The sequence below is a fragment of the Lissotriton vulgaris genome, chromosome 8 (genome assembly GCF_964263255.1).
Source record: "Lissotriton vulgaris chromosome 8, aLisVul1.2, whole genome shotgun sequence".
In the NCBI taxonomy this organism is placed as follows: Eukaryota; Metazoa; Chordata; class Amphibia; order Caudata; family Salamandridae; genus Lissotriton; species Lissotriton vulgaris.
The window spans coordinates 527072340-527095754 of NC_141696.1; positions in this window are offsets into that span (position 1 = coordinate 527072340).

The window sequence follows — 23415 nt, forward strand, 5'->3', positions numbered from 1 at the left end:
GAATTTCCCACCTCAACGTCCTATTCTTGGGAGTGAAGGCAAAAGCCTGGCAGCAAACTTTTTAGAAAAATGTGGCTGCTCCAACCTCCAAAAACACTGAAAAACTTACAGTCAGTTCTAGGATTCCTGAATTTCGGAAGAACTTACATTCTGAACTACGCAGAAAGTGTTAAACCTCTCTACGAATTAATAAAACCTGATTTCAAACATACTAATTGGACTCAAAAACTAACAGAAATGTTGCGTTCAGTGCAAACAGACATGTTAGCAACAACACATTTACAGACACGCGTAAATGAACTAAACCGTGTAATCCGAATCATCCCAGGAAGATGCTGATTCACTTACCTAACCTTTAATGAAGGTGAAAAGGTACCAATAGCTTATAAATCACACTTGTACACACAAGCTGAAATGAAATTCACTTCAACAGAAAAAATTCTGACAGCGGCTCAAACTGCGGTAGCAAAAGAGAGAGCCTTCGCGCAGGGAAAGCGTATAAAAGTCGTTACACCTGTACCTGCCTTAGAGGCAGTGACAAAGGCAAGCATTCCAAATGCAAAAGCTTTACATCCAAGATGGATACAATGGGTTAATTCTCTTGCTGCAACAGACGTTGAATACATTTTTTGACCCCTACTTGAAGACTCAAGAATTTCTCCAATACGAACAAGAATGTCTTTTGCCGGCCGAGATTCTGCCTCTAGAACATTACGGCTGTATAATATATACAGACGGATCAGCACAGCCTGTGATTGGTGGCAAACAAGCTTATAGTGCTGCGTGCGCGATTGTTAAAGGTCGCTGGCACGATGGTAAATTCAGACCTATGGTCACAAAAACTCAATCTCTCGGAGACTGCACAGCTCAGGAGCTAAACTACAGGCTTTCAAGATGGTGCTTGAAAATACAGAACGCAAATTCCCCACACTCATAGTGTGAGATTCATATTACTGCGTCCAGTCTTACTATGAATATTTGCAGAACTTGGTTCAAAATGGGTTTTAAAGACGCAAAAGGTGGCACAATCAAGCATAAAATGCTTTGGGAACAAGTAGTTCTATTACAGAAAGAACTACAAAAGACTCAGCGTGATGGCATTCACATTGAAGGGAATTCATTGGCTGATAAAGCCACGAAGGCAGCTGTGCAAACGGCTTCCGTAACTGCAATGACTCGTTCAAAAACAAAAATAGACAGCCAAATTATGCAAGCTGTCACTGCTTCATGAAAGACAGTGGTAAAACACTTCCAAAAGGCTTTCCACTCAAGTACTCATATATAACTGATGCAAATAATGTTCCTTTTGCTCGAATCCCTGGAGTGGGGGATAGAGTAATTCCAAACATGGAACACAGATTGGGACTAATCTTAGCAGCACATGAAGGACTTGCTTCTGCACACGCAGGTTTTTCAGCCACTGTGTCATTATTAAAACAACGATACTGGTAGCGGCACATAAGGAAACAGACCCGAAATTATGTTTTGAAATGTGAAATATGACGCCCCTTTTAATTTTAGATAAACCACTTGCATGTGTTTACCTGGACCACTGTGGTCCCTAACAAAGGGATGGCAACTATAAATATATCATGGTTGCAGTGGATTCATGCTCAAGATTCATTTGGATGGGATTTATGACGTTACAACGCATACTTTTACAACGCATACCTTTACAACGCATCTTTTACAACGCAACATCTATTACAACGCATTCCATTACAACGCATGTCATTACAACAAATTTTAAAAACTACCTTTACAACGCATTCCATTACAATGCATAATACCTTTACAACGCATACCATTACAACGCATAACATTACATTGCATGTAAGGTAAGTATTGGCAAGTGGAGGGGTAAAAATTACTATTCTAACTCCAGGGGGTGCAACAGTAGGGTAAGTGTTGGATAGTGTAGGGGTAAAAATTACTATTCTAACTCCAGGGGGTGCAACAGTAGGGTAAGTGTTGGATAGTGTAAGGGTACTATGTGTTGTAATGCTATGCGTTGTAGTGTCATGCGTTGTAATGGTTGCGTTGTAATGGCATGTGCTGTAATGGTTGTTGCATTGTAAACGTTTTGTTGTAATGCGTTGTAAAAGTTGCGTTGTAAAGGTTGTTTCCCATTTCGATGTGGCCTCAGCGCTCGGCTGACGGCCGAATTGTTATGAAAGATTTGCGAGTCTTTATCGGAATATCTGCAATTGGCATGCTACATTCTGTCTAGGGTCTTGCTTTTAGCTCTTGGGCTTACAAGGAGGCTATGGACAGCTTGGGCGTTGCATTGCGGTACTCAAGTCCATTCCATCCTGAGGGAAATTCGGTTGTGGACCTGGTAAAACCACACCATGTGGCCGATAATAAGTAGTAGGACCAGTGGACTTCAAAGATGTAGCAGACAACCATATCTTGCTACCATCCAAGAGGTTCAAACTGAAAGACTCATCAATTTTGAAGAATCTGCAGTGAGAAAAGAAGGACTGCGAAACAAAGCCATGGAACTTGTGCCTCTTGAAACCCAAATAACAATTCATCAAGAAACTCCCGTCTACAATGATGCAGCATCTGACTATACTAACATGTCAAGGGAGCAAGTAGCTCCAGTGATTTCAAATAATCCGGATGCAATACCAACCATTGACAGAACTGCCTCTGGCTATTTCATCAACTTTGATACCTTTTCTGAGGATCCAAGTGAGCCTGAAACAACGCCAACAAAACAAAAATTTCACTGCAAAAGTCAATAGAACCTTTTCCCCAACTTGCAAATACATATCTGGTTTCACCATGGGTTAAACTTTGGATTGTATTGGGTATAATTTTTCTCCTACTATGGCTCATTTTTGTTTTAAGTTTGGGAAAGCTAATAGATGGGAAATATAGTACAACGGACACAGCAAGTAAGAACATCAACTTGCTACTGAAGCCACACAAATCATCTCATCATGAGCAAAGAGACCTGTCATCAGTAAACATCACAGCCGTTCCTCTACCTGGTGGTATAGCTTGGGAGAAAACTGATTATGACATTCATGGCCCTGTTGAGCTGTTGAAGATTCTACACCAATTTAAGGTTTCCTTGAGTGATTTTGTTTCGCCGAGGACATTTTCTGATGATTGGGACTTTGAAACTGTTAATAACATGATGACAGACTTAGGAATGTCAGCAAAATTTGCAAAACATGAATACTTAGATGGTTCATCAAATTATGAAGAAATGTATTGCTTTAATCACTTTGGTCATCATTATTTACACATATCTGCAAACCCCAGAAATGTTTTAACTTATAATCAATGGGAACATTCTCCAACGCCACCAAAAGGTAGCTCGAAAACATTTTATGAAAAATGTCCATACTTTACAGGTTTTAATATCACAAATCCAGAAACCTTTTACTTTAAAAATGTTAATAAGACAGGCATGAAAAGTATGTTATCTAATACTAAGCAAATTTATTCTGCGGCTTTTTATGCTCAATTGTCCACATTAGGCTTTGAATTTTGCAAAGAAAACATTGAGACAAAAACTGTCTAGGGCACAAAAGACTTAGAGGTTTAGAAGCATTATTTAGAGCATGCATCATCCCAGAACAAATAATGTTCTTAAATGAAACTGTTCAACAGATATCTTGTCTTGGCCTGGCTAAGAAAAAAGATTAAAACAAACAGTCTATACCAAAGCCCACACCTGATAGTAATAGAACTACAGATGAGGAGGTAGACGTAAATTATATTTTACAACAAAACAGAACTAATCCTGAATGGAAAAAATAGTTAATCTGGCCCACAGACACAGATAACTGTCAAGATAGATTCCGGAACAAGACACAAGGGTTTATAGTAACTAGGCCAGATCCAAGATATGTCCAGCGACAACATCCAGGGATAATCACAACTCACAGTGTAGGAAAAATGTGCCTTGAGTGGCTACAAAAATCTACACTTCCAGATGTAAAACAACACTTAACTTTACTTAAAGATGGCATTGATTTGAGAGAATTCTTAATGGGACCTCGCAAACCACATCATAAACGTTTCATATACGCCGGTTTATACGCTGCTTATAATGAAACATGGAAAGTCACACAAATGGAAACTGCAGAACAAATACGGGAAATTGATTGTGTTAATTTAGAGAAAGCTCTCTCTGTAGTTGACAATGGGTTAACTGCTCTGTCATCCAGAATTTATTATTTGGACAGCATTGAATCCTCTGCCATTGACATAATGGAACAGGACTTGCTAATGTTACAACATGGCCAGTCTCAATTACCTTCTATAATGCTGCTAGGCTGGCCGTTACAAAACCTTTGTTCCGGCTATGTGCCTTGGCGTCTAATGAACACCATGTTAATGTTTACTGGATTTAACCTTACAGATAAACAAATCTCAATGTCACAGAGGGGAGCAGACTATACGGTGCTGAGCATAGAAAAACTGGAGAGATTACCATTAAATGTTTCTGAGAAACCAGACGTTGAAAGGATAATACATAGCACCATCACTGTCATGATCGCCCTGACCCACGGACGACAACCGGAGAATGGGGGATCCCGAGGCACGGAGCGGCGCTGCGGGAACTATGACTACCATCATGCTTATCGGGAGGCAGCACGGAACGAACACGCCTACTTAAGCAGGCAGACGCGAGGACTCAGCGTCGGATATTCAAACTGTTGTTGGCTTCGTAGGAATTCACTCCCCGGTGTCCGAATCGGAAATTGACCAAAGGACGCTGAAACCAGATAGAGCGGACGCTCTCTGGCTTATCTTGAAACCGGTTTTGAGAAAACGATGGCCATTATGGGTAGACAGTTCTGGTGGCCGGCCATGAGAGCGGATGTCAGGAGATGGGGAGCCGAATGCTCCACCTGTGCCTCCATGAAAGACGATCACAGAAAGCCTCAAAGGCTCCTTCAACCCCTTCCCACACCAAGCAGGCCTTGGGAGAACATTTCCCTAGACTTCGTTGTAGGGCTGCCAGCGGATCAAGGAAACACGGCTATCCTGGTGGTGATCGACTACCTCACCAAGATGGGTCACTTTATCGCCTGTAAGCAAGTACCATCAGCGGGGGTTTTGGCATCCTTGTTGTTGAAGAACGTGGTGAGATTACACGGCCTGCCCAACGTGATCGTGTCAGACAGAGGGTCACAGTTCACCGCCCAGTTCTGGAGGACGTGGTGTTCGGTGCTACACGTCAAATCGACCATGTCCACTAGTTACCACCCACAGACAGATTGCCAGACAGAACGCCTGAACTAGTCGCTCAAACACCGGCACTGTTTTGTCGAGCAAGGGAAAGAAGAGTGGGTAGATCTGCTATGGATCGCTGAAATAGCATATAACAATGCCACGCATAGCTCTACCAAGGCTTCCCCTTTCTACGGCAACTACGGTCATTACCCCAGGTTCCTCCCTTTTGTTCACCCTCTCAAGGAAGACAAGATGCCTGAAACATCCAAGAGAGTAGCTAACATCAAGGAAACCCTGATTCGATCCAGGCAGTTCTTGGACAAGGCCAAGGCGGAGTATAAGTCAGTGGCAATTAAGAGGAGGAGGCCTGGGCCTCTGTACAGAATGGGAGACTACGTTTGGGTTTCTACTCGGAACATGCGGTTTCGCAATCGCAGCTTGTTTCATCCCAAGTACATTGACCCTTACCATGTCACCAAGTGCATCAGCCCAGTGAACGTGAACGTGTGTTTGCCTCCAAGTCTGCGTATACATCCTGTTTTTCACATTTCCTTGCTCAAACCAGCAACTGAAAGGGCAAGAACAGTCCCGGCCCCGGTAGCAGTTGATTCCGAGGAGGAATACGAGGTCGCTGGCATCAAGGGCTCCAAATGGCGACGGGGCAAACTATGGTACCTGGTAGCCTGGAAGGGCTATGGCCCAGAAGAACAATCGTGGGAGCCGGCTGCGGGGATCCACGTACCCCGCTTAGTCTCCCTGTTCCACAAGAGACACCCGACAAGTGCGAGTCCGGCTGGGAAGGGCTGATGGAGGGAGGATGTACTGTCATGATCGCCCTGACCCACGGACGACAACCGGAGAATGGGGGATCCCGAGCGGCGCCACGGAAACTACGACTACCAGCACGCTTAGCGGGAGGCAGTGCGGAACAAACACGCCTACTTAAGCAGGCAGACGCGAGGACGCAGCATCGGATATTTGAACTGTTGTTGGCGTCGTAGCAATTCACTCCCCAGTGTCCGAATCGAAAATTGACCAAAGGACGCCGAAACCAGATAGAGCGGACGCTCTCTGGCTTATATTGAAACCGGCTTAGTGATTTTATCCGTGACGCTCACCGCGGAGGTGTTTCCCGCGTCTGAGATACAGAAGCCAGAGAAGCACGGCTGTGCTTAAACATTCTCAGATCCCGGGTGCAGGAACGGGCGTTCTCTGCTCCTGCCAGAGAGACATTTCAACCCGCCACTGAGACGCACACCACGGAGGTGTTTCCCGCGTCTCAGCGCATTGGATTTCGTACCCTTTGTCCAAGACAGGCAAGAGGAGCGGCTGCTCTCTGCCTGAGCCCGTACTGTTTGTTTCCTGAGAAGCAGTAGGATAGGGCTCTTGAAGTGGTGTAGGTCGAGCGGCTGTTCCCTGCCATTACTCGAACGGAAGGTAGAGTGCCCGGCTGGGCATTCCCTCGTTGGGTAGTTTCATCAGAGCCCCTCCGAAGATCAGGACCAGGGCCCAGCGTATCGAACCCATCACAGCTGTCGAGCGGCATTGTCGGCCGCGACTTAGCACTGTGTCCTTCGTTGGGAGAACACTGGGACTGGTGTTCATGCGAAGGACGGTGAGACCATCCAGGAGCTGTGATTGGGTATCGTTAACATTCTTTAATACAAACTGTATTGTGTGTAACTATAAGAAACATTGTTCTTTACCTTTGAACATTACACCGGGAACATCAGGGCGTTACAATCACAATACCAGTGACGATTTTCCAGCTTCAGTATTGCTTAAAGCACATTCCAGCAGGCCTGTATCAAAGGTTGGGTAAAGAATACATAAAGTCGACCTGAGATTTACCATACACACACAAATGTTGGAGTGCGGAAAAGGAGGTATTTCTTAGTGGTAAAAATTGCAAAACCACATTAAGCGGTACACTTCTATGTCAAGGCATTAATTTACAAGGCGCCTGTGATGGTTCTTCAAACAACTTATCATGCCACCTGCAGGGTTCCCCGGCAGCAGTGATAGATCCAATTTTTAGGCAGCTTTCCAATGAGAGCTACATAATGCTGAATGATCACAGCTGTTGTGGAATGATGCCAGGAACAGCCTATCTCAGTAGTTGGTCAGCCAGGGTCACTTGTTGTATGCAAGTATTGTTTGCAAAAACTAAGACAGACGGGGAGTCTCCACTATGGCCTTCACTGAACATCTCTTCTATACGAATTGATACTTTAAGCAGAATAAAAGCCATTCTTTTACAAAAAACTGTGCCACTGACCTCGTCCAAAGAGACGTATGATCTACACGTTGCAAGGTCCTCTGCGGAGATAGATGCATTATTATCAACAAACTGCCCCATACATTTTGCAGAAATGTTAGGTCGTATCTTAAACATATCTGATACCAGTGGTATTGCACACGTATTTAAGACTATTTTTTCAGGACTGTTATCACCCTTTGAAGCAGTCCTAGGCATTTTTCCTTTACTTCGTGCACTCTGTGTTTGGCGGCCTGCCTCTCGTCTTAGGACTCGTAGCAAGGATACTATTTTTATTCCTCCTGCTCCGTTATGGCAAGCCCAGTCACCAGCGATACCCAAACTACCATGGAGAACGCTCTTCTGCCAATGCAGTATCGTGAACGCATAACACAGATTCTTGGCTTGGCCCGTTTGAGAGATCTGAATACCACGTGGTTCTTGTCATTCAGACCAATTTGGCAAGATTGCATCTTACCTGTTCTACGATGACTGCTTTGTGGAGAGGAATGCGTGTTGGATATCTGTCTAACACTTCCATCAGCAATGCCAACGGATGTTGATGCCTTACTGGGTCCGATAACGGTTCATCTATTGTGTTGCCCCCAACGGCTACCAATCCTGATGACGGCATTCATAGAGATCTCACCTGCAATTCCAGCTGAAGGTGAGATACATGGACCAAAAAGCACACAGGTACCATCTACTGCGAACATTGCTAATGCGACTGACGCTGACGGCGATGCTTCTCATTTGTGTACAATTGATCTGTTTAACACCTTGACTGCTAATGGTTTTCCCCTCCTGTGCTTATTCTACTAGAATCCCATTGTTCATGACGAGCTCAGCTCGGCATAAGCACAGCTCCACTGTGCCTCATGACGAGCTGAGCTCGTCATGAGCAGCGAAGGGGTTAATGAAGTGGTTCAACTTTCATCTACTGTGGTAGACGATTTCTTTGCCAGCCTAGACCATTTAATTTTTCTCCTGACACCGAGAATAACTTTTAAAGTTAGCACACAGCGTTCTATCAGCTTTGAATTCGACCTTCATTTTTCAAAACAACCACTTCTAGCTTTGGAAATCTATTTTTCTACGATTGATTTGACTTTTTTCCAAAAATGAACTTTGGCACCAAGCAATCGACTTAAAGTAGAACTATTCTTAGAGAACAAGAATTCTTTGAACACTTCCTAGAAACAATATTGACCTTATCAAGAAACCAAAACAGTTTATATATTCTACTATGGGATGGTCTCAACCTTTTTTCTGTATTTAGAGCCATTTCATAAATGTAATTTTTTATGATTCATTCAGTTAGCAATACTAACAACATGCTACATGATTGAAATGAAATCATTGCTTTTGAAATGCGTGCAGTACAATACAAATGCTCATTTTTGTCGCGTGCAACCATTTTCAAATGCATTTTTATGTATTTTGGGCGGGGTTGTAAACACATGCTTTAGAATATGTTTTAGTGCTTGAACTTAGTAATGTTGAACATAATAAAGTGGAGTGGGTGTTGTATAGCATTTTAGGACCCTAGTGTAATTTTCCTGATTCATGGTATAAATCACCATATCCTTATATAGGCATAGAAATCATAACCATATTTAGACATAGCTCATGCAGTCCAAATACGGCAGCGCTACTTCCACTGGTCCCCAAAATCCACAACGATTTCTTGGAAAACGCGGCTTCAGCAGCTAGGTACTTCCCCTTGCTTGAATACTGACTTGTCCAAGAACTCATGGAGTTTTCAAAGAACTGAGACTCTTTGATGACATTATTATGTCCACCTTGACGTCAATCTCGGCACCTTCAAGGTATAAATATGCCCACACTTGCTATAGCAAACACACAGTGGTTTGGAGCAGTTCAACTATCTACTTGCCCGACACATCCAGCTACAGCAAGTGCCGGAGAAAGCCGACCCTCCAGGAGATGCACTGAGTGAGACGCTGTCTTTTCTCTTGCCGAGAAATCCAGCCCCAGTGTTTCCAAGCTACCCTTGCGGGTTGTTGGGAAATCGAGTCCAGAGACAGAGAGATACCAGACCTCCTTCATTCTAAACCAAGGTACGGACCTGATTAGACCCTAAGAGAAATCTTGGATAGATTCTTGGCAAAGAATACTAAATTTATGCTACACCTCACTTATTTCTTCCCTCGTACTACACTTAGGTTAGGTACATTGGGGTAGGCGTATTTTAGAAGCACCAGTTGAGTACTTTTTAGCCTTTGTTATTTATGTATGTATTTTTCCATGGTCTAGAAACGATACAATCCTTTTACAGTATTATTTCATAATACTCTTCTTACTGTACTTTGCAACCAGTATTACGATTGTAGCAGTTCATTTCTTCTGCATGACAAAGAAGACTGTTCAATAAATACTCTTTTATTGAAAATGCCCGTCTATCTATTTCTCGGCACATCTGGTGAAACGAAGCATGCACAGATGACTGAGTAAAATGTCTATCTATTGTTTCCACGACTCTGAAGATCCGTTTTATATCGGGGAAACAAAGCTGTCATGTTTATGCGGTTGTCAGAAACTAAATTCCTTCTTGTGAACTTGAGAAAGTTTCCAGGGACCTCTGAGCCAGCTGGCACTCACAATTAAGTCTAATATATTCAATAGAGACCTAGTAGACATAAGTCCTACATCAAAATCTATAGGATATATTATTCCAATTCGCAGAGCCTATTAGGAATATAGGAACTACACTACAGGAGGTGCTTAGGGGTGTGAGGTGTTTTAGGATTCATGGGTGAGCAGAGTTTAGGGCTGCTGAGGGATTTCCAGGTTTAGTTAGGGGTGGTGAAGAGTTTTTAGGGGTCAGGTGTGGATGGAGTTTAGAGTGGTGAGAGCTTTTAAGGATTCAGGGATGGGCGCAGTTTAGATGTAGAAAAGAGTTTTAGGGTTCAGTGATGGTAAAGTTTGGGAGTGTTGATGGTTTTTTTTAGGGATCATGGATGGATGGTGTTTAAGGACAATGAGGGTTTTTTAAGTTTCAGGGAGGGTTGGAGTTTGTGTATGGTGGGGGGTTTAAGGGATCTGGGATGGGTGGGGTTTAGGCATAGAAAGGAGTTTTTAGGGTTCCGGAAAATGTGGAGTTTAGGGGAAGTGAGGGGGTTATGTCTCAGCAATAAGTGGAGTGTAGGGTTAGAAATGTCTTTTAGGGCTGAGGGATGGGTGTAGGTTAGTTGTGGTGAGGGGGGAGTTTAAGGGGGCAGGGATTGATGGTGTGTAGGAGTGGTGAGGGGCAGCCAGTTAAAGGCATCCAAAGTGATTGTTTGACAATGTAAATGACATAAATCAAAAATAATGTCCCCTGAAGTAAAGCACTAAAATGAACACCTCTGACAAAACTTTCTGAAAGTAAGGTCTGCAACCATTGTTGTTACACCTTGAAAGATAGGCTAGTAAATGCTAATTTTGATCAAAAAGAAATTCTATGAATTTATTTCTATGAAACAGTAAATGCCATTCATTCTGAAAATTCCCATTAAATAGTTTAGATTAAATGGTTTGTTAGTAACGGTATTCTATGAAATTGATTTTCTATTAAATCACATACAACCATATCAAGGTTTAGGAATGCCCAAAAATAGATGAGTTTGTGATTTTCCCAAACTTCCAAAGCAAACCATTGCTCGAAACACTCAAATTCCTGTGCCTTGAGTGGATTTTACAATGCAGAGATGACATCATTGCCATGATCACACAATAAGTAACACAGGTCACAGGATAAGCTAAGGGTTTGGTGGCAAAGTCAAAGAACTCTGCAAGGAGACTAAGAGGGATGAAATATTAAAAACAGGGAGAGACAAGGCATACATCTAATCAAATTGATTTTATTTGAGTGCCAGAAACACTCATAGAAGTAGACGTCCATATGAAACAAATGTATTTGCAACACATGAGATATACAAACACAGATAATCAAGCATCAGTAAAACAAACATCAATATGTATAATAGCACTTATTAACAATAATCAACTGCTGATTTAAAAAAGGACTCATCCCTAAAGCATACCTCCTTGTTGTTCAATAACTGTAAAAATCTTAGGCTACTCTGTGCAAATCTCTGTTTCCTTTAAAGCGGAGTTATACATTTTGCAGGAAAATAGTATAAAAGTTGCAAAAGAATTGAAGTCCTATTAGGTCTGTTAAGACTCACCATCACACAGACACTTGAATGCAGAAGAACCAAAAGTGATGACCCAGAGGGAAACAGAGCAGCTATTTAACTGTCCCTGTTTAATAATTAAACAGTAGAGACCTCTCCTGTTGGCCACAGACCACAAACAAATAGGGTTATGGGCCAATAATCATTATTAAATAGGCATAGGTATTTATGGTTGGTTTTCCTAACTCAACTTCTTCCCTCAGAAGAAGACTGCTTTCTAAAAACTTCAACCTGATTTTCTTTTTATCTGCTACACAAACTGAAGTTGCTGAAACTTTTCAGACACTCATCCCCAGTCACAGATCTGGGTTGAATTTATCATTGTTCTTTAGCTCACTTTGCTGCCCAGATTACTTGACTGGGAGTGAATGTTTTGATTTGTTCTGCATTCCGTCCATTAATTGTGTGTCTTTTGGTTTCTAATAATATGGCTCTAGCAAGCTTCAGGTTTATGCTAGATTGATGGCCACAGAGAAATCAGGCCCAACTTTGTGCGTTTTTTCAAATAGGGGAGCCGTAGTTCTTAGTGGCATATATAATGCAATGTGGAGGGAGGTGCTAAGAGGATCTACCTACAAAAGTGAATATCCCTGACCTGAATAACTGAGTAAGTTGTGTAGCCCCACACCCTGGTGCCATATGCAGCAGTATTTGCACATTGAGTTTTATATATTAAGAGGAGGGGGTGTTATTACCCTGCCGTCCACAGGGCGTGGCAGATTAAAAAGCATGCCCACAGAGCAGCTGACTTTTAAACAACAGTTCAACATGTTAGCACCCCATGCTCCAGAGGAATCAAAATAAATACCAAGAAAAGGAAAGCTCTTAATTCTATCTAACCTGTTACAACCAACTACAAGGATAGGGATATCCAGGCATTGGGGACTAGAAGCCATAATATGTGATTATGTAATATTTGTGACAAAATAAAGATCTGCCATAACTGAGTTAAAGAAAGAACTAAACATCGTAAGACCTTTGGCGTGCGGGCCATCACAACTGCATAATCTCCATATAATAATGCGTAGGTGGGACACTATTAATAATTGGGACATTAAAACTGGAAAAAATTTAAAAAGGGCTCAATTTATTAACATTTAAAATTAAAAGAAGGTGGCAACAACGCATCCCAGATGCACAGCCTGCAGTAATTGTAAAGATTCCGATAACTTTCCACTGGAACATAATCATACCATGGCTGACAAGTGTTCTTGTAGTACTAACAAAAAGTGAACTAGTGCCACATCTAGTCCCAGATCAAGAAGGATCAGCCACAACTTGTTGTGGTTTACATTGTGAAAGGCTGTTGACAAGTCCATAAAAGCTAGGCACAGCGGTAAGCGTTTTACTAGAGTATATTTGCCTATAATACGATTAAGATTTAAGCATTGCCCCACTGAATCCACCCCCTTCCCAAAGTCAAATTGGCAGGGATTTGCTATGCTATTATTAGCTCAATCCCAGATTCTGTTATGAATAACTCTGGCAATAATTGCGACACAGGTATCCATGAGTGAGATAGGTCAATAACATTTCAAATCAGAGCTGTTGCCCTTCATGAATATAGGGATGATTGTCAAAGTAGACCATGAACTTGGTACATGCTTTCAATCAAGACTTTGTTTAAAAATCTAGCTCCGAGGAGGAGACATCCATTAATATTAGCACTATAGAGATTCCAGTAGAAACTTTGGACAGTGATTTGGTATCCGAAATAACGCATGAAACAACGAAGATGGCTGCTACTGGTCAAAACTCGGGGCAAGCTGCTGCACAGTTGAAGACACCGACTATTAATAAACCGCTAAAACAGTTTCCACTTTTCGAGCCTAAGGCTAATTCATTAGTAGTTAATAGCCCTACTATGTCTACTATGTCTACTTTGGGTTTAGACCTTGGCCTAGCGTCAGCATCAGCCTCAGCCTCAGCTGTTTTAAGCCCTACACCTCTACATACTGAGGAGTTAATATCAAATGCTACTGCTCTAATATCAGATTGCCCCTCGTCGACTTCAAAGGCCGTGGCTCCCTTGGTAAATCCGGCTATAATTTCAGACAACAGCGTAGGCAGTCTCGCGAACTTGGCATCCGATTACAAGGCATCTGGCGTATCGGAGGGAATGGGAACATTAAGTCCTATCTTATCTATGGATACTGAGACTACCCAAACTACTGGAACACTCCAATTGTCGGTTAAAGTCATGTTGAATCTGATATTAGACGAGATACATGAAGTTAAACACTTCCAAAGGGCAGAACTGGTCGGAATTCAAAATCGTCTGGATAAAATTGAGGACCTTGTATCTACTTTCCCTCCTCGTCTCCAGGAAGCCGAGGGCAGAATTTCAGGTTTAGAAGATGAGATGTCCGAGGTTAAGAAGGACGTCAAAATTGTCTCCAAAACATCCAAGGCCTTGGAAGTTAAGCTTGATGAACTTGAAAATTTCAACCGTAGATCGAACCTCAGAATAGTAGGGGTTCCTGAGAAAATTGAGGGGTCGGATATGATCCAATGCGTTTCTTCTTTCCTGCTGCATGAAGTTATTCCGGAGTTTAAAGGAGATTTGACAATCACCCGAGCACATCGGGTGCCGGCTCAGCCATTTCCTACCTCCGCTCTCCCTCGTACTATTTTGCTAAATTTTGCAGACATTCGTGTCAAAGAAACAATTTTGTCCAGGGCTATTAAACAAGGCCAATTTGCGGCGAATGCTACTACCAAATGCCGGATATTTTCTGACATGTCAGCGGTGGCAGCTCGCCGCAGAAAAGAGTTCGTAAAAGTTTTACACCTGTTTAAAGCCAAGGGGGCTCAGGCCTCAATTGCACAACAGTCAAAACTTAAGGTGCTGATTAAAGGCAAATTCTACTTGTTGACGGATGTGGAGGAGGCTCAGGACCTGCTTAGTAAAATGTCACCTGGTTAGCTCAGGACCTGCTTAGTCAAATGTCACCTGGTTATAAAGTTAACTGATCTGGAGGATGGGGTGGGGGGGGTGTTGGGGGGGATGTTTGGGAGGCTATGGGGTGTTATACAAAGACACCTCTAGGACAGGGGTTAAGACTTAGTGGCCGGCGTGGGTAAGGGCAGCAGGAAGATGGCCACAGGGGAAGTCTGGGGGGTAAGGGTGGTTCAGGAATAAAAGGTGAAAATAGTGAAGTTTTATGCAGTAGGAATATTTCTTGTGAAAGAGGTTTTTTTGTAAAGATTACAGCTGTCTATGGAAAAGTTGGTACTGCGCTATTAAGAATGTCGTAATGTTTGATGTATTGAATTATGTGTTATGTTTAGTAATAGGGGTCTGAAACTAATTTCGTTTAAAGTGAATGGCCTCAACAATAGGAAAAAAATGCGTGCAATAGAGTCTTGGATTAGGACTGAGAATCCCGCTATTGTAATGTTACAGGAAACTCATATCGCCGCATCTAAAATGGAGGATTTTACGATGTTTAAGACATGGGCTCTGTTCCGGGGTTTTTCATGCGCCATTAGCTCACAACGTGGAGTGGCTCTTTTTTTTAATAAAAACCTGGAGGTTGAAATTATTCAGACAGATAAGGACGGCCTAGGTCGTTGGTGTTGGGCTTCGTGTAATTTTAAAAATCGACAACGACCAATTACCTTTGTCAGCTTTTATGCCCCTATAGAAGACAATCCTCAGATTTATGACACTATGTTTCAGTCTCTGTTATTGGTAGGAGGGGATTTTGTCATAGGTGGCGATTTTAACATACTGATGAATCCCAAGTTAGATTCCACTTCATCCTCTAAGAGACAGTCTAAACCTAAATCCTTTAGGACCATGTTAAACTATATATCCATTTGATCTATGTGATCCATGTCACCTGATAAACCCACAGAAAACTGATTTTACTTGTTGGTGGGGTGGTTTAAATCTTCTTCCAGCATTGTTTTTTTTGGCCTCCAGACAGCTTAATTTTTTTTCTCAAAAAATTTGCCATAATGGCTTCTCAGAAAATGCCATGCGATGGTGGCTATTAACTTTATTTTCAGTGACAATATTAAAATTCCAAGACGATGGGTCTTTAACAGAGCATATTTACAGGAGACAAACTGGGTCTCTGCACTAAAATTAGAGATTACCGATTATATTGCCCGAAACATAGGTACGGCTCCTACACATGTTATTTGGAATTCCCTAAAGGCTTTCATAAGGGGTTTAGTCATTAGTAAAGATGCGGCTGAATGGTCCGTTGTGAAAAATATGAGACATTTTCTAGTACAAAAAGTTCAGGACCTAACAACACAACGACTTTTCAATCCAACTGGTATTGTTCAGAAACAACTTAGTGAAGCCAAGCGGGAACTTAGCACCCATTACTTTTCACAGAGCGAAGAGGTTTTTCGTAGACAATCTCAAAAAGTCTACGAAGAAAGAAATTTTTAGCCTGGCAGGCAAAAGAACAAGCAGCGAAGAATATGATTAATTTGTTAAAAGATCCCGTTACTCATATCGAGACATCTGCTCAGGCTGAAATAAGTTTAATAATGCTTTCCCATTATGAAAAAATCTACAGCACACAGCACTCCATCGATCATTAAAAGTTGTCTGATTTTTTTGAGAAGTCATGTATTTCCCCGCCTATCTTTAGAGGATCAACTAACCATGCAAAGTCCATTCTCTAAGGAGGAATTGGAATTAGTTGTAAAAGATCTTCCATTGGGTAAGGCCTGTGGTCCTGATGGTCTTCCTTCTGAGTTTTTAAGGCCTTTTTTAGTTCCTTTAGTGATCTGTTTTTGTTATTATTAAATTCAATGCTTGATGGTGGGCAAGTTCCCGAATCTTTTCATGAAGGTACGGTTGTTAGCCTCTTGAAGAAGGGGAAAGAACCTAAGGATCCTAACTCATGCAGACCGATCACTTTATTAAACTCAGATTATAAAATTTCCACCAAATTATTGCCACTTCGTTTTAACAACATCACGGCTGATTTGATTCACCCCGATCAAAACGGGTTCATTATAGGAAGGCAACTATTCACGAACACACATTTTTTGACTGAGGCACTAGATTACTTTGAGTCAAGGGGGGTTACAGGCCTTAGTTCTATTATTATATGTTGAAAAAGATTTTGATTTAGTGGTTTGGGACACACTTTTTATTATTTTTGACAAATTTTGAGATCCCACAACAAATTATTCAGTTAATACAGAATCTCTACACTGGCGCCACTGCTAATATAATCATTAATACATTTTTAGCAGGTTCAATTTTAGTTCAGCGGGGAACTAGGCAAGGTTGCCCCCTCTCCCCTATTCTTTTTGCTTTTTTATTGAACTACTTGATGTAGCTATTCGGAATTTTGTACAGATTGACCCTCCGGTTTTTTCTATGGCCAAGATAAAATTATACGCAGATGACATTATGCTATTAATTAAACGAGATCTTCTACCACAGACAAAGGTTCTTCAGATCTTTGACGAATTCAAGGCTTTAGGGGGGTACCAAATTAAATTAAAAAAAGACAGAAATTTTGGTTTGTGGGGGAGCAGACTGAAGGACTGGGTTATTTAAGACCCAGCGGTGCCAGGGGACAACACCTGAAACCTTCGTGGGTTACCTGTTCCGGCGTACGAATGACAGAGACACGGGACACTTCCTTCGGCGTCAAAGATTCGAGGTTTATTTACTGCAGGGAACACAGAAGTCACAGGAAGTACAACGAGTGTAAGTTCGAGGAGACTGCTTCAAATTGCTACTGTGGATCGCTCCTTTTATACACGTTTCTCTCATAAGCTAACATGGTACACAAAGGTTTACAACTTGGTTCCCATAATTATCCCCGAGAGGGGTCGCTTTGATACATTCAAGGTCCGGAATATAAGTACAGAAACATTTGGCGGTTCCCAACTGTAAAAACCCATCTTCCCAACATTAGTACATTCCAATCGGCAGTAAACAGATCAAAGAAGGAACAAGAACAGGTGTAGAGGAAGGCAGATACAGAGGGGAGATCGGAAAGGGTGTAAAAGGGGAGGTATCAGGAAACACGAGCTACAGGCATCAAAGGCATGTGCCTAATGAGATGCACGGCTGAGACAATAGTCCGGCACGGCAAGATGAGCCTCGAGCGGGGCCATCTGCCTTACAGTATCATCCCCCTCGTCATAAAGACGATTTCAAAGAACGTGTGTCTTCCGCGGATGTCTTGGGAATCCCAGGGTCGCGAAACGGGCAACGTCCGTTCGCTGACTACTTGAGGGCAAGAAACAAAATGGATGCCATATCTAAGATGGAACCCGTGGGTACAGATGAAAAACCCACGTAACAAATGACCGGTTTAGGTTAGCACAGCGAAACTGCGCACACCCACTAAACTCGTCATTTGCGGTTCGTAGATACCAGACTCGACCATATTCGTGCGAGTCGAAAACACCACTTACAATCGTCACGGAACCTCAGACGCTCCTTTTGCCCTCATGTAGGCAAGCACTAGTCGGAATCATACTCGATATTCATTTGACCATTTAGATGTTGCTGCAGCATAGCTCTGTCCAACCGAGTCCCCTTGGTAACAGGTGGTTGTCTTATACACGTTGTAGCACAGAGGCCACATAAGGCAGAGCCACACTGCACACAAAGGCAACATGTGAACAGGAATGCCACAACAACTCCGATAATCATCAGAAGCTTCCAACCCCAAGTCGACATCAGGCCCCAAAACCACCCAAGTAGCGTCCAATCCCCTACGTCCACGTGTATGGACTCAGAGATTTTATGCAACTTTGAGATGGCTTGATAGACAGTCGGAGCGTTATCTGGAATGAAAATACAGCAGCTCGAATGGATCACCTTACATACCCCACCTCGATCTGCTAAGATCACATCTAAAACCATACGGTTTTGTAACGTCATAAGCCTATCCGCCTGAAGTTCTGTGGTAATATTACCAAGGGCACTGGCAGTAATATTAGCTGTCGATTCCACCACTCGAGTCAACTGTCTCAGGTTCCTACTATTAACCATAGGCCCCCAAAACGGGAGGAAACCCTTGAAAAAGTCTCCTGCCTCTTGACCAGCAGTGTCCTCTTCGCTAATTACGCCTCTCACAACTCTAGTTTTGTGATAGTCTGCGTCTACAGTAAACGTCGGAGGCAACAGATTTGCGATAAAACATGAGCCCACAAAGTCGGAGGGCAACCATGCATACGCACGATCATGGCAGACAAAGTATGTACCCTTGGCAGCCAGAAACACAGGGGACGAGACCATCGGCAGAATGTAATTCTCGGTGCAAGCACTCTCTCCAAGTCGAGCTTTCGATCTTCGGCCACGACCCATTAGACAAAAATTACCAGTGTGGGGTACGACCCATATCGGAGGCGAGCTTTTAAGCTGTTTTTCACTCGTGAGCGCACTATACTCGACCTTACTCAGGACCCTATAGGCTTGTACCTCTTCCTCTGGGATGAGCGACGGCTCATAGATATCTCTATCTAGATCTTCTATCGCTATAGACAAAGGCTTATGATACGAGCCAGGGCCAAAGTAGGGAGAACGTGGCTCTCGACTGGGGTAAGAATCTAGTGCGCTTCAAAACATTGTTTGGAATGCTCGAGCTGAACCCTGGGAACTATACGGTAAGACCAGATATGGAATTCCCTTATCCGTGGTATGTGGCATCAGCCCACATACCCAACAATTAGTAGTATTAACCACTAACTGGTGCTGATGAAGGAGCTGAATAAAGGAATTATTTCGGAATTCTGCACGTCTAGCCTGCTCGTGTTCAGGTAGGATATGGAAAGAATGAGGGGATGCAGTGGAGGTAAGTTTAGGGTCAGAAGTAGGAGTAGGTATGGCAGAAGGTAAGAAGTACGACATCATATAATACACCCCACCCGCCAATAGTGCAGAAACAGTCAAAAGCAACACGAACATTTGAAACATAAAACATTTGGTACGAATAAGTTGTTGCAGTTTGAATCTTTGCGCCTCAGCTTCTTCCAAGTCCATCAGCTTCGAAAACGCCATCCCCTATGACCGTCCGCAACGTTTCTTGACGCACTTCGTTCTGTGTAGCAGTAGTCAATCCCTAGGAGTTCCCAGGAACCGACGGTCTTTAACCTAGCGTCAAGACCTACTAACCAGAAGGAAGTACACGCGCTGCCCTACGGCCTTTATTCACAATGTATATGCAAAATGTCTCTCAGCTGTGGAAGCAAAAATACATATGGAACAAAACTCAATATATACAAAAATAATTACAATGATTCGGGTGTTCAGACTGATCGTGGAAAACGGGAAATGCAATTGCCAAGGGGCAAAACGAAATCTTTTTATTTGTCCTTAGTGCTGGAACGCAAAAAGTATCGAGTTTTCCCAGGACGTGTATGTTCATCAAACAAAGGATCCGGTGAGGAAACAGAGTCCTGCTGATCAGTCAAATGTTCCGGTCTCGAGTCTTTTGATGGCAAATGTTCAACAATGTCTTTCTGCTGCACTGAGGACTCTCCGACAGGTTGTGCGTCGCTAAAAGGTACAAAAGCCGGCAATCCTTCGGATTCAGCTGAAGCAATGCCCCTCCTCACCCACGAGTCTGCCGGTAAGGGTATAGGAACTTTCTTCGTATGGGTGGCATGCACCAAATTTTTCCGGCCTTCTAAACGGACGGCAGTCCTCGTGGCAAGGAGGACCTGGTAGGGTCCAGTGAAACGGGGTTCCAAGGTCTTCTTACGGGCAAAGTTTCGGGTTACCACCCAGTCTCTGGGCTGGAGCTGGTGGCCTGGACCCTCCGTCTGCGTCGGCAATGCTTCGTAAACCTGTTGGTGAATTAACCTCAGTTTAGCAGTCAGATCATGAAGATAATCAATCAACATTGGATACTCAAGACTAGAGAACATACCCGGTCTAGGGACCCCCCAGACATTCGCAGGATGACCGAACACTATTTCATAGGGACTAAGCCCTACTCGGGAGTGTACGGTTGCCCTAGTTGACAGTAAAGCTAAGGGTAAAGCGTCAGGCCACGAGAGGCCAGTCATAGCCTGAATCTTCGCTAGCTTTAGTTTAAGGGTACCATTATACCCTTCGACCAAACGAGCTGACTGGGGATGATTGGCGCTATGGAATTTTTGATTAATTCCAAGGCCCTTACACACACTCTTCATCACACTCCCCACAAACTCACTTCCGTTATCAGACCATACAATTCGAGGCATTCCATACCGAGGAAAGTATTCCTTCAGTAGGATTTTCGCAGTCGACAGAGCAGTATTGTCTTTGAGAGGGTAGGCTTCGATCCATCGAGAGAACGCGCAAACCACAACTAAAACATATTTCAGGTTATTGCATCTCTCCATATGGATGAAGTCTAATTGAATTACTTCAAAGGGATATGAAGGGGGAGCAAAGTGGCCAGGAGGTGTTGGGGTTCCCTTACCAGGATTGTACAACATACACACCATACAATTCTTAACCAATCGTTCAGCACATTTCGTGATACCATCATTCTTCCACACAGGGGATAGCAACTTACAAATACCTTTTACACTAATATGTGCTAACCCATGTGCCATTGTCACAACAGCTAGCACATATGCATCCGGCAACATCCATCTCTTATGCTCCGACAAATCAACCCAACAACCATTCGCATCCAACTTTCCCGTACTTTCTTTCCACTTCGTCTTTTCAGTCTCGGTGGCCTCATCTTGAATCGCTTTCACACTCTCAATAGTGTCCTCACACATACTAGTCTCTGTAGGCCACCTAACCGAACTCGTCACATACATTCTAGTGCTAAGGTTCCGGGCAGTCTCCTTAGCAGTTTCATCCGCAAACGCATTACCACGACCAACATCATCCGTCACCTTACGATTGCACTACATTTAACAATCGCTACCTGCTTAGGCAACGTAAGTGCGTCCAAAAGATCATTCACAAGTTGTCCATGCTGAATCTTCGTACCATGCGACGTCATGAAACCTCTCTCTCTCCACAACCGTCCAAAACTATGTGCGACGCCAAACGCATATTGGCTGTCGGTGAACACATTCACCCGTTTCCCTTTCGCCAACACGCACGCTCTAGTTAGAGCGATCAGCTCTGCAGCCTGGGCAGAGTTCTGATTCAATCTTGCAGCCTCCACGACAGTATTCAAAGTTACAACAGCATACGCAGTAGTCACATCACCATTCGGCAATTTAAAACATGAACCATCCACATACAAAGTCCCATCGGGATCTTCCAAAGGAGTGTTTTTAAGGTCCACTCGACCTTTTTTTTCCTCTTCTGTTCTCAAATAGCAGTCATGGGCTGCTATTTCATCTGACTCTGTGCTAATTGGTAACAAAGTTGCCGGGTTCAGAACATTGCAACGTTTTATCTGAATATGACTTGCCAACAGTGTCAACTCGTACCCAGACAACCTCGCACTCGTCAAGTGCTGAGTTTTCGTACGATTCAAAAGAGTGTCAACTGCATGCGGAACCATCACCGTAAGCATATTATCCATGACCAATCCTGCTGATTGTCGGATCGAGACCGCGGCTGCCGCCGTTGCTCTTAAACAACTCGGCAATGCTCTAGCTACCGGGTCCAAGGTCGAGGAAAAATATGCGCATGGACGCTGCTTATCACCGAAAGGTTGCGTTAAAACACTCAACGCACAGCCTTCCCTCTCGTGAACGTATAGTGTAAACGGCTTACTATAGTCAGGAGTACCTAACACAGGAGCCGAACACAATGCGTCACGCAATTCAGAAAAACTTTTCTGACATTCGTCCGTCCATGGTAAAGGAGTTGAAACATCCTTGCACGTAAGAGCCACCAATGGTTTCGCTAACAATGAAAAATTCGGAATCCACTGTCTGCAGTATGACGTGATACCTAAAAAGGCACGCACATCTCTTTGGGTTGTTGGCACGGGTATTCGCGCAATTGCTGCAATTCTTTCTGGGGTCAACCTTCTTCCCTCCTTTGACAATAAGTGACCTAGGTAGGTTACTTCTTGACAACAATATTGAAGTTTAGAAGGAGACACCTTGTGATGCAAGTCACAGAGATGCTGCAACAACGATATAGTGGCAATTTTGCAAATGTCCTGAGTATCGGCAGCCACCAATAAGTCATCAACGTATTGGATTAAGGGCGCACCAGCCGGCAACACAAACGCATCCAGTTGACCCTTCAAGGCTTGACTGTAAATGGATGGACTTTCACAGTAGCCCTGAGGAGCGCGTTTAAACCGGAAGCTGCGACCACCAAGAGAGAAACCGAAGAGGTCTCTGCTTTCTTCGGCAATCGGAATGCTAAAGAAAGCATTCTTCAGATCGATCACCGAGAACCATGATGCAGAAGCTGGAATCAGAGTCAGTAGCGCCGTGATGTCAGGCACAACAGGGAACTGAGGAACCACAATTTTATTGACCTCCCGTAAATCGATAACAAAACGATAAACAGGTGGTTTAGAAGGATCAGTACGTTTTAGAATGGGCAGTACAGGACTGTTGCACACGTTTCCCCGAGTTTCTTCAATAACATCTTTCTCGATCAGATCATAGATGATCGCTAACAGTGCTCGCTCACCATCAAGAGAGATACGATACTGGGGAATACGTGGCAATCGCACATTAGATTTCACGTGAACAACATAAGGGGAGATGTCGAGCAGGCCCACGTCATTGGGACCTGTTGCCCACAAAGATGCAGGAAGAGAACTCAATTCCGGTGGAAGTTTATCGAGAGACAAGTACATAGGAGAGACAACCCTCTCGCCTAATGTAAGCTTTACTCCC